The sequence below is a fragment of the Euprymna scolopes genome, unplaced genomic scaffold, assembly GCF_053919585.1.
Source record: "Euprymna scolopes isolate OS-2025 unplaced genomic scaffold, ASM5391958v1 sca22, whole genome shotgun sequence".
Classification (NCBI taxonomy): Eukaryota; Metazoa; Mollusca; class Cephalopoda; order Sepiida; family Sepiolidae; genus Euprymna; species Euprymna scolopes.
Genome location: NW_027633236.1, coordinates 109,590 through 119,589, shown reverse-complemented (window position 1 = coordinate 119,589; position 10,000 = coordinate 109,590). Strand labels below are relative to the sequence as shown.

The following is a 10,000-nucleotide window of genomic DNA, read 5'->3' as shown; positions in this document are numbered from 1 at the left end:
TGTGCCCGGGACAGCACCCCCATCCAACTAAGGGGTGTCCCCCGGGGGCCAGGGGGACCTCGTCCAGGTCGGCCGGGCGCTTCCAGACGCCTACCGACACCGGTCAGGTCGGCGAGGCTCCCGGCGGCCCCGAGCGGGACCACAGGTTGCGGAAGGCGTCCAAGTGAGCGGCGGCGAGAGGCGGAGGCCCCCGGGGTCGACTCCGCGGCCCCCGGGTCGGTGTGCGGGCCTCCAGAGCTCGATAAAGTAGTGGTGTCGCTAGCGGTCGAGAAGGCACTTTTCGACGCCTACTGCCACCCCCACATGGCGGTAGGCGCAAAACTGGAAAATCGCCGACCAGAAATGTCGCTTCGTATAATCGACGTTTTTTTTGACCACCATTTTCAGGTGTCGGAGGTGGGTCTGGACGAATACCAACACCATTTCTGGGGTTTCACAACCGCCCGGCTTCTCCGACATATGTTGGAAAGGAGTAGCGATCGAGCGACGGGGGCTGTCGGTAGGCGGCCGCGGGTTGCATGTGTGCCCGGGACAGCACCCCCATCCAACTAAGGGGTGTCCCCCGGGGGCCAGGGGGACCTCGTCCAGGTCGGCCGGGCGCTTCCAGACGCCTACCGACACCGGTCAGGTCGGCGAGGCTCCCGGCGGCCCCGAGCGGGACCACAGGTTGCGGAAGGCGTCCAAGTGAGCGGCGGCGAGAGGCGGAGGCCCCCGGGGTCGACTCCGCGGCCCCCGGGTCGGTGTGCGGGCCTCCAGAGCTCGATAAAGTAGTGGTGTCGCTAGCGGTCGAGAAGGCACTTTTCGACGCCTACTGCCACCCCCACATGGCGGTAGGCGCAAAACTGGAAAATCGCCGACCAGAAATGTCGCTTCGTATAATCGACGTTTTTTTTGACCACCATTTTCAGGTGTCGGAGGTGGGTCTGGACGAATACCAACACCATTTCTGGGGTTTCACAACCGCCCGGCTTCTCCGACATATGTTGGAAAGGAGTAGCGATCGAGCGACGGGGGCTGTCGGTAGGCGGCCGCGGGTTGCATGTGTGCCCGGGACAGCACCCCCATCCAACTAAGGGGTGTCCCCCGGGGGCCAGGGGGACCTCGTCCAGGTCGGCCGGGCGCTTCCAGACGCCTACCGACACCGGTCAGGTCGGCGAGGCTCCCGGCGGCCCCGAGCGGGACCACAGGTTGCGGAAGGCGTCCAAGTGAGCGGCGGCGAGAGGCGGAGGCCCCCGGGGTCGACTCCGCGGCCCCCGGGTCGGTGTGCGGGCCTCCAGAGCTCGATAAAGTAGTGGTGTCGCTAGCGGTCGAGAAGGCACTTTTCGACGCCTACTGCCACCCCCACATGGCGGTAGGCGCAAAACTGGAAAATCGCCGACCAGAAATGTCGCTTCGTATAATCGACGTTTTTTTTGACCACCATTTTCAGGTGTCGGAGGTGGGTCTGGACGAATACCAACACCATTTCTGGGGTTTCACAACCGCCCGGCTTCTCCGACATATGTTGGAAAGGAGTAGCGATCGAGCGACGGGGGCTGTCGGTAGGCGGCCGCGGGTTGCATGTGTGCCCGGGACAGCACCCCCATCCAACTAAGGGGTGTCCCCCGGGGGCCAGGGGGACCTCGTCCAGGTCGGCCGGGCGCTTCCAGACGCCTACCGACACCGGTCAGGTCGGCGAGGCTCCCGGCGGCCCCGAGCGGGACCACAGGTTGCGGAAGGCGTCCAAGTGAGCGGCGGCGAGAGGCGGAGGCCCCCGGGGTCGACTCCGCGGCCCCCGGGTCGGTGTGCGGGCCTCCAGAGCTCGATAAAGTAGTGGTGTCGCTAGCGGTCGAGAAGGCACTTTTCGACGCCTACTGCCACCCCCACATGGCGGTAGGCGCAAAACTGGAAAATCGCCGACCAGAAATGTCGCTTCGTATAATCGACGTTTTTTTTGACCACCATTTTCAGGTGTCGGAGGTGGGTCTGGACGAATACCAACACCATTTCTGGGGTTTCACAACCGCCCGGCTTCTCCGACATATGTTGGAAAGGAGTAGCGATCGAGCGACGGGGGCTGTCGGTAGGCGGCCGCGGGTTGCATGTGTGCCCGGGACAGCACCCCCATCCAACTAAGGGGTGTCCCCCGGGGGCCAGGGGGACCTCGTCCAGGTCGGCCGGGCGCTTCCAGACGCCTACCGACACCGGTCAGGTCGGCGAGGCTCCCGGCGGCCCCGAGCGGGACCACAGGTTGCGGAAGGCGTCCAAGTGAGCGGCGGCGAGAGGCAGGAGGCCCCCGGGGTCGACTCCGCGGCCCCCGGGTCGGTGTGCGGGCCTCCAGAGCTCGATAAAGTAGTGGTGTCGCTAGCGGTCGAGAAGGCACTTTTCGACGCCTACTGCCACCCCCACATGGCGGTAGGTGTAAAATCGGAATAGACCGGACCAGGAATGTCGAGGGGGAAAAAAATGACAAAGTCCTGGTGTGCCTAGCCTACGAGAAGGCACTTTGCGACGCCTACCGACATCCCCATGTGGCAGTAGGCGTAAAACTGGAAAATCGCCGACCAGAAATGTCGCTTCGTATAATCGACGTTTTTTTTGACCACCATTTTCAGGTGTCGGAGGTGGGTCTGGACAAATACCAACACCATTTCTGGGGTTTTCCAGTTTGAAAGTTTTATAAAACATGTTCGGTAGGAAGCACACTTTGGTGTGTCGGTTCGTCGGAGCAGCGACTCTTTGCCTCGTGGTGGTCCGGAACGTCTCTACGGGCTTGTCGCAAAGGCGTCAGAAAGTGGCATCTCCGCCGCCTAGGGCTGTCACCGTTATCGCTGTCGCCCCGCGCTCCAACTTGTTTTGATCCGCCGCCTTCGTTCCTGCCAACCGTGCGCCCGCTCATCGTCGTTAGGTTATAATACGTGGTACGTGTGTGTGCTTCTCCGTGGACCTAGGGCTGCTCGACGTGTCGAACGATATGTTGGAACAACTAACGGCTCCTTTTCCTGGTTCCATAGTCGTCGTGGTACCCGCGTCGTCAGCCATATCTATGTCCACCATGTTTAGCCGATACGTTTGCTGCAGCTTCTGCTTCCGCCTCAGCGTTCGCCGCTCTCAGCCGCCGCTGTTGTTGCTGCCGTTCTGCCATTCAACCACTACCTGCGAATCTTTCGATGATCGGCCGAACGACCCATCGCTGTGCGACCGATAAATCCTCCGGATTAGGGAGAAACGCCGCCGCTCTCTGCCGCCGTCGAACGGAAAAACGTACATTGTAACGAACGAACGAACGAACGAACGAATTAACGAACGAGCGAACAAACAAACAAAAATAGCCGCGGGGGATGCACTATGTAGATCCTGATCCCCTTGTAACCATACGTACGTTGTTCGATGCTCTCCCGTCCTGGAAGTCGCCGCAGCAAACAGGAGATGAGCAGCAGCAGGCGCCGCCGCCGTAACCGCCGCCTGCCTGCCGCCTCCTACTCCTGTCAGCGTCCGATCTCACAGCCGTGTGAACGTTCGCTGACACCCGATTTCTTTCCGTCTGGCAAAACCTTGGACGTCCCGCTCGCGGTACACGTGCTGCAGCGACTTCTCGTCCGACAACGCATAAGCGTCGACGTCTGCCGCCGCATCTTCTGATACGTGGACGGTGATAGCGCTAGTCCCTTCTTGCGCCACCTCCACCTTTGTTAGCGCCAAAGAAGATCGATCGAGCAGTCGTGGTCGCAGTCGATTAACCCGTTTTCACCGTCCGCAGTTCCCAAGCCGCCGATCAAGTCGTTGCTCTTCTTGTTCGTTCTTCCCATACCGTCGATTTGCACGGCTGCCGGATGAGCCATCCTCTGTCCGGCGAAGCGCTCACGTCAGTGATCGATACTTGCACCGACAGTCCTCCCGCTCGCGACTCGGTGCTCGAATCGGACTCGTTCGTTTTTATCTCGATGCGATTGTGAAAAGGGGGACCGGTCGTCAATGTCGTGTGTGTCGACGATGTTGTTCGCCCGGTCCGCCGCGTTGTTGTCGTTTTTTTTTTTTTTTTTTTTCCCCTAACGTTCGCCGTCGCACGGACGAAAGGGTGAGAAAAAAAAAAAAGCTCGAAAAAGCCGCCCAAAAAAATCGGACCGAGGAGCCGCTTGCGAGAACGCGCCATGTGCACGTTGTCTCTCCTCGGTTTTCCGAGCACGAACACGACGCCGGTCGGTCGGTCGGTCGACGAAGGCGACGACGAAGGTGACGGGAAAATTTACGCCGCCGCTGCCCTGGTCCAGCTCCTCCCCGATGACGGCTGTGATGTTGACGTTGACGTTGGCGACGACGACGACGACGACGGAGACGACGACGACGACGAGACGGCATCGATGGCGACCACGATGACGACGACCTCGACGAGTTCAGTCTGCACCTTGACCTCCGATGTCCGTGTGCACTGCCGTCGTGCTGTTTGTCGTTTGTCGTATGTATCGCTGTCAAGGGTGCCGTTGTCGTTGTTGTTGTCGACGTTGTTGCTTGCTCTCTCGTCTCGGTCGGTTGGTACGTTGATGACGACGACGACGACGAAGACGACGACGACGACGACGAGACGGCATCGATGGCGACCACGATGACGACGACCTCGACGATTCCAGTCTGCACCTTGACCTCCGATGTCCGTGTGCACTGCCGTCGTGCTGTTTGTCGTTTGTCGTATGTATCGCTGTCAAGGGTGCCGTTGTCGATGTTGTTGTTGTCGACGCTGTCGTCTGTTCTCTCTTCTCGGCCGGCTGTGACGTGGACGTTGACGACGACGACGACGAGACGGAATCGATGGCGACCACGATGACGACGACCTCGGCGAGTTCAGTCTGCACCTTGACCCTCGATGTCCGTGTGCACTGCCGTCGTGCTGCTTGTCGTTTGTCGTATGTATCGCTGTCAAGGGTGCCGTTGTCGTTGTTGTTGTCGACGTTGGTCGCTTTCGTTCTTTGAGTCTCGGTCTCGGTCCAAGTCAGGGGAGAAACAAAAAAGAGGCCATCAGCGCGGGCAGCGCGCTTCTACTGACGGCGAACCTCCTCGAAAAACAAATAAACACGTGCCCGTCGTTGTAGTTGTCTGTCTTATGTCGGTCGGTCGGTCGGTCGGTCTGTCGTTCTGTCGAAACAAAGTCCCAAATTCCAACGATACCTGGTTGATCCTGCCAGTAGTCATATGCTTGTCTCAAAGCTTAAGCCATGCAAGTGTAAGTTCACGCCACGCATTAGAACGGGCGAAACCGCGAATGGCTCAGGAACCGGACCTAATCCTCGGGACCGTATTCCTCCTCGGAGGCGATGGATAACTGTGGCAATTCTAGAGCTAATACATGTGACACAGGCCGCGATCGGTCGGCGCGCCGTCGTCGCCACGCCTCGCGCGCTGGCACCCGCGTCGGCCGTTCCGGGTCGCGGCGCTACATATTAGACTGAGACCGATGCGCGTCATTCCGTCCTCCCGTCGTCGGCGTTCCCGCTCGCGGGTCCGTTCGGTGGCGGGGCTCATAGGGCGGCGCGCTCCGCTTTGGTGACTCTGGATAACTCACTGGTCGATCGCACGAGCTTTCACGCCCGGCGACGGGTCTCTCGAGGGTCCGCCCTATCAACTGTCGACGGTCGGTTAAGTGCCTACCGTGGTTACTACGGGTAACGGGGAATCGGGGTTCGATTCCGGAGAGGGAGCATGCGAAACGGCTACCACATCCAAGGAAGGCAGCAGGCGCGCAAATTACCCACTCCCGGCACGGGGAGGTAGTGACGAAAAATAACGACGCGGGACTCTGTCGAGGCCCCGCGATCGGAATGAGTACACTTCAAATCCGTTAACGAGGACCAACCGGAGGGCAAGTCTGGTGCCAGCAGCCGCGGTAATTCCAGCTCCGGTAGCGTATATTAAAGTTGTTGCGGTTAAAAAGCTCGTAGTCCGAACTCGGGTTCGTGGTCGCGCAAGCGGCCCCGGGGCGGCGGCGCCATCGTCCGTCGTTGACTTTGGTCGTCCGTTCGCATTCCCGGCCCTTTCCGCCGGTGTCAACCGCTAGCATACCCGCCACGCGGTCCTGCCGGCGAGGTGGACGAGGAGGTCGTGATCGGGATCCGGGAAAAAAAAAAACAAGTGGTCGTCGGTTCGGTTCCGGGAGTAGTCTAACGGGGGGGTGCTACGTGTGTGTGTTTGGGTGTGTTCATTCGCATCCCCGCACTCTGACCCCCGCGCTTCTCTCCCTCTCCCTTTCCGCGCGTTCCTCTTTTTTTTTGAACCCCCCGGTCCGCTCCGAGTCCCTGCTTCGTGTCTTGTCTGCGCGCGTGTTGCGGTCGGCGGTTTCTCCTCCAAGGGTGCTCTTAACCGAGTGTCCGCGGCGGCCGGTACGTTCACTTTGAAAAAATTAGAGTGCTCAGAGCGGGCTGTTCAAGCTTGCATACGATAAGCATGGAATGATGGAAGAGGGCCTCGTCTACGTCTGTCGGTCTCCGTCTACGGCGAGGCAATGATCGAAGGGAGCGGTCGGGGCCACTCGTATTGCGACGTTAGAGGTGAAATTCTTGGATCGTCGCAAGACGAACTGCAGCGATGGCGTGTGGCAAGCACGTTTTCCTCGATCAAGAGCGAAAGTCGGAGGTTCGAAGACGATCAGATACCGTCGTAGTTCCGACCGTAAACGATGCCGACCGGCGATCCGCCGGCGTTCGCTTCCATGACCCGGCGGGTAGCCTGCGGGAAACCAGAGTTCGGTTCCGGGGGGAGTATGGTTGCAAAGCTGAAACTTAAAGGAATTGACGGAAGGGCACCACCAGGAGTGGAGCCTGCGGCTTAATTTGACTCAACACGGGAAAACTCACCCGGTCCGGACACCGGTAGGATTGACAGATCGATAGCTCTTTCTCGATTCGGTGGGTGGTGGTGCATGGCCGTTCTTAGTTGGTGGAGCGATCCGTCTGGTTGATTCCGATAACGAACGAGACTCCGGCCTGCTAACTAGTGCGCCGATGTCAGTGATTTTTACGGCGGGCTCGGCGTCCTCCGTGGCGCTCGGGTCCGGGTCGGTTTTCTCACGCACTTCTTAGAGGGACGGGTGGCAGAAAGCCACACGAGGCGGAGCGATAACAGGTCTGTGATGCCCTTAGATGTCCGGGGCCGCACGCGCGCTACACTGGAGGTATCAGCGGGGACTTCGCCCCGGCCCGAGAGGGTTGGGAAACCTCTGAACCACCTCCCGTGATAGGGATCGGGGCCTGTAACCAACCCCGTGAACGAGGAATTCCCGGTAGGCGCGGGTCAACAGCCCGCGTCGATCACGTCCCTGCCCTTTGTACACACCGCCCGTCGCTACTACCGATCGAACGGTCCGGTGAGGTCCTCGGATCTGGCCGACGACGCCGCCGGGCAGTGCGCGACGTGTCCGTCACGACACTCGTGCATCTACGCCTCGGCGTTCGATGCCTGGAGAAGACGACCGAACCCGATCGTTTAGAGGAAGTAAAAGTCGTAACAAGGTTTCCGTAGGTGAACCTGCGGAAGGATCATTACCGTTTTCCCGTTCGAGACTGGTTTGTTGTTTTCCGGCCTACCTCCTCTGTCTGTCGGCGTCAACGCCTCGAATGCGCGCAAACAAACCTATAAAAGGCGGAGCGAGAGATAGATTTGTGGTGACGCGGAGGTTTTTAAAGCCCCAGCTCTTCTTGCTTGCTTCCGCGTCTTACCACCTGTTTGTTTTTTCGCCCACCGCAAGTGATGGCCGCTTCTTCTTTGCCTTGTCGCCGCTTTATCGTTTTTTGTTTTTTTTGCAGCCGCTGTGCCACCGCCGCTAGCTAAAAACAAACTACTCGCGACATTGCAATGCCGTCACGCCTCCTCGCACAGACCTCCTCGCACACTACTAAATCTATATAAACAAAAACTAATATAAAAAACCCAAGTGCTGAACCCTGGACGGGGGATCACTCGGCTCGTCCGTCGATGAAGAGCGCGGCCAGCCGCGAGAACTGATGCGAATTGCAGGACTCAGTGAACATCGACACCTCGAACGCACATTGCGGCCCCGAGATCCCTTGTCTCGGGGCCACGTCCGGTCGAGAGGCGGAACGTTACATGTCTTTCTCCGTTAACGAAACGACATCTTGCCGTCCCCGTGCCCGCCCGGTCCTCGGCACGGTGGTAACCGGGACGTCGCAGGAGCGAGTGACGAGGGGGAAGAAAAATAAAAAAAGAATTGACTCCTTTCAATGTCTTTTTTTTTTTTAAAACCCTCTCCGGCCTCCTCCTTCGTCTCCCGCTGGCAGACCGCGGAGTCTTTTCCCTTTTCGACCGCGTGAAGAAACACTGTGGAGGAGGAGCAGGAGGAGTCTGTCCGAAAGCAGCCGAAGGGAGAACAAAACAAAAAAAAAAGCACCGACCTAACCGACTGCCGACGTAAGCGCCGCCTGCTCGTCTCGCTCTCTGCCTCATGAAGGTGTCTCTCAGCGACGCCTCGAGCAGCGCGACGAGCACGGCCGTCGCACCGTAAAAAGGTGGCCGCGTCGTAGGCAACGTCGGATGGGGAGGACCCACGCTTTTTTTTTAATTGTTGGCTTCTTCATTTTCGGTCGGACGGGCGCTATATCGGCCAGCCGTCGTCACACGGAGGGTACCGATCGAGATTCCTCTCCTCCAAACACCACACTCTACTAAAAACCGCCGCCCTCGGCTCGGACGAGACGACCCGCTGAACTTAAGCATATCGCTAAGCGGAGGAAAAGAAACCAACCGGGATTCCCTTAGTAACGGCGAGTGAACCGGGAGAAGCCCAACGCCGAATCCCGTCGCAAGTTAAAGGCTTCGGGACGTGTGGCGCATGGGTCGAAGGCAGCCGTTCGTTTTCGTCTCGCATAGTTCGGAGTTCCCTCGATCGGGGCCGCCCGCGGCGGGTGCCAGGCCCATTCGGTGCGGACGGCGAGCGACGGCCTTCGATCCGAGAGTCGGGTTGCTTGGGAACGCAGCCCAAATCGGGTGGTAAGCTCCATCCAAGGCTAAATACCGGGACGAGTCCGATAGTCGACAAGTACCGTGAGGGAAAGTTGAAAAGAACTTTGGAGAGAGAGTTCAAGAGAACGTGAAACCGCCCAGGGGTAAACGGGTGGGACCGCTCACCGCGATCGCGGGGGGACTCAGTCCGGTGCTGCCTAGGCTCGAGCCCAAACTCGATGTGTGTTCTTGAAAGAGAGGCCGTCGCGGCACAGGTCGTCGTTCGTCGTGTCCGCGGGGAACTCGTTCTCCGCGGTTCCAGCTTTTGTGCCCGCGTCGCCGACGAAGGAGACGGGCCGCGTGGATAGCGGGAAGGGAAACGTGGTGACGACCGCGGCGTCGGTAGGTGGCTGCGTCGGTTGGCTGCGACGGAGGGGACTCGTCCTCTCGATCGCTGCTGCCGCCGGGCCCTAACCCGCCGCATCCGTCGCCGCCGCTTCTTCTTTCCTCCTGCTCCCTCCGCGCGCGACTCCGCTGCACCCGTCCCCTTCATCATCGCTCGGCGTAATCATGGCGCGGGCGCTTCGGCGCGACCTCCGCGCGGCCGGCACCGGACGCACTTCCCCTCCGGTCCGTCGTCGCGACCCGTTCCCGGCGTGCAGGTCGAACACGCGGGTTTTTTTCCGTAGGCGGCAGGCGTTTCATCACCCTGAAAACCCCCGTCTTCCCACCTTGTGAAGTCGGGGGCCACCGGCCGTCGGGCCCGCGAACGTAACTGCCCCTTTCTGCCGGGAACGGAGGAAATCTGACACGATCCGTTACACGTGGCGAGCCGGTCCGTTTTGATCCCGCCGGAAGTCGCGTGCGGGCGACGCACTCTGTGTGTCGCTCCTTAGGCGCCCCACCGTCTCGGGCGCGTGCGCGATGAGAGGCGGGATAGGACTGGCGCGGCCTCGCCGTCACGCACCTCGCCGACGTTTCGGGTTCTTGTCGGGGGCAACCCCGCCCGCGCCCGTTTCCGTTTCCGGAGAGGTCGCTCGGCGACGCTTTTTTACTCGAGCCGCCCGCCACCCCG

The 10,000-nt window shown here is 60.1% G+C and overlaps 2 non-coding genes and 1 pseudogene across 2 annotated transcripts in view; all 3 read left to right on the top strand.

Moving 5' to 3' along the window:
• Positions 1-5,139: 5,139 nt before the first annotated feature.
• Positions 5,140-7,511, top strand: LOC145273904 (small subunit ribosomal RNA; annotated as a pseudogene).
• A 395-nt stretch (positions 7,512-7,906) lies between these two features.
• Positions 7,907-8,064, top strand: LOC145273896 (5.8S ribosomal RNA). Its single transcript, XR_013866550.1, has one exon. It is a non-coding gene; the product is annotated as a 5.8S ribosomal RNA (ribosomal RNA).
• Positions 8,065-8,659: 595 nt separating this feature from the next.
• Positions 8,660-10,000, top strand: part of LOC145273927 (large subunit ribosomal RNA) — a 5,725-nt gene continuing 4,384 nt past the window's right edge. Inside the window, exon 1 of the ribosomal RNA XR_013866563.1 lies at positions 8,660-10,000. This exon is cut by the window's right edge and continues 4,384 nt beyond it. This is a non-coding gene — a ribosomal RNA (large subunit ribosomal RNA).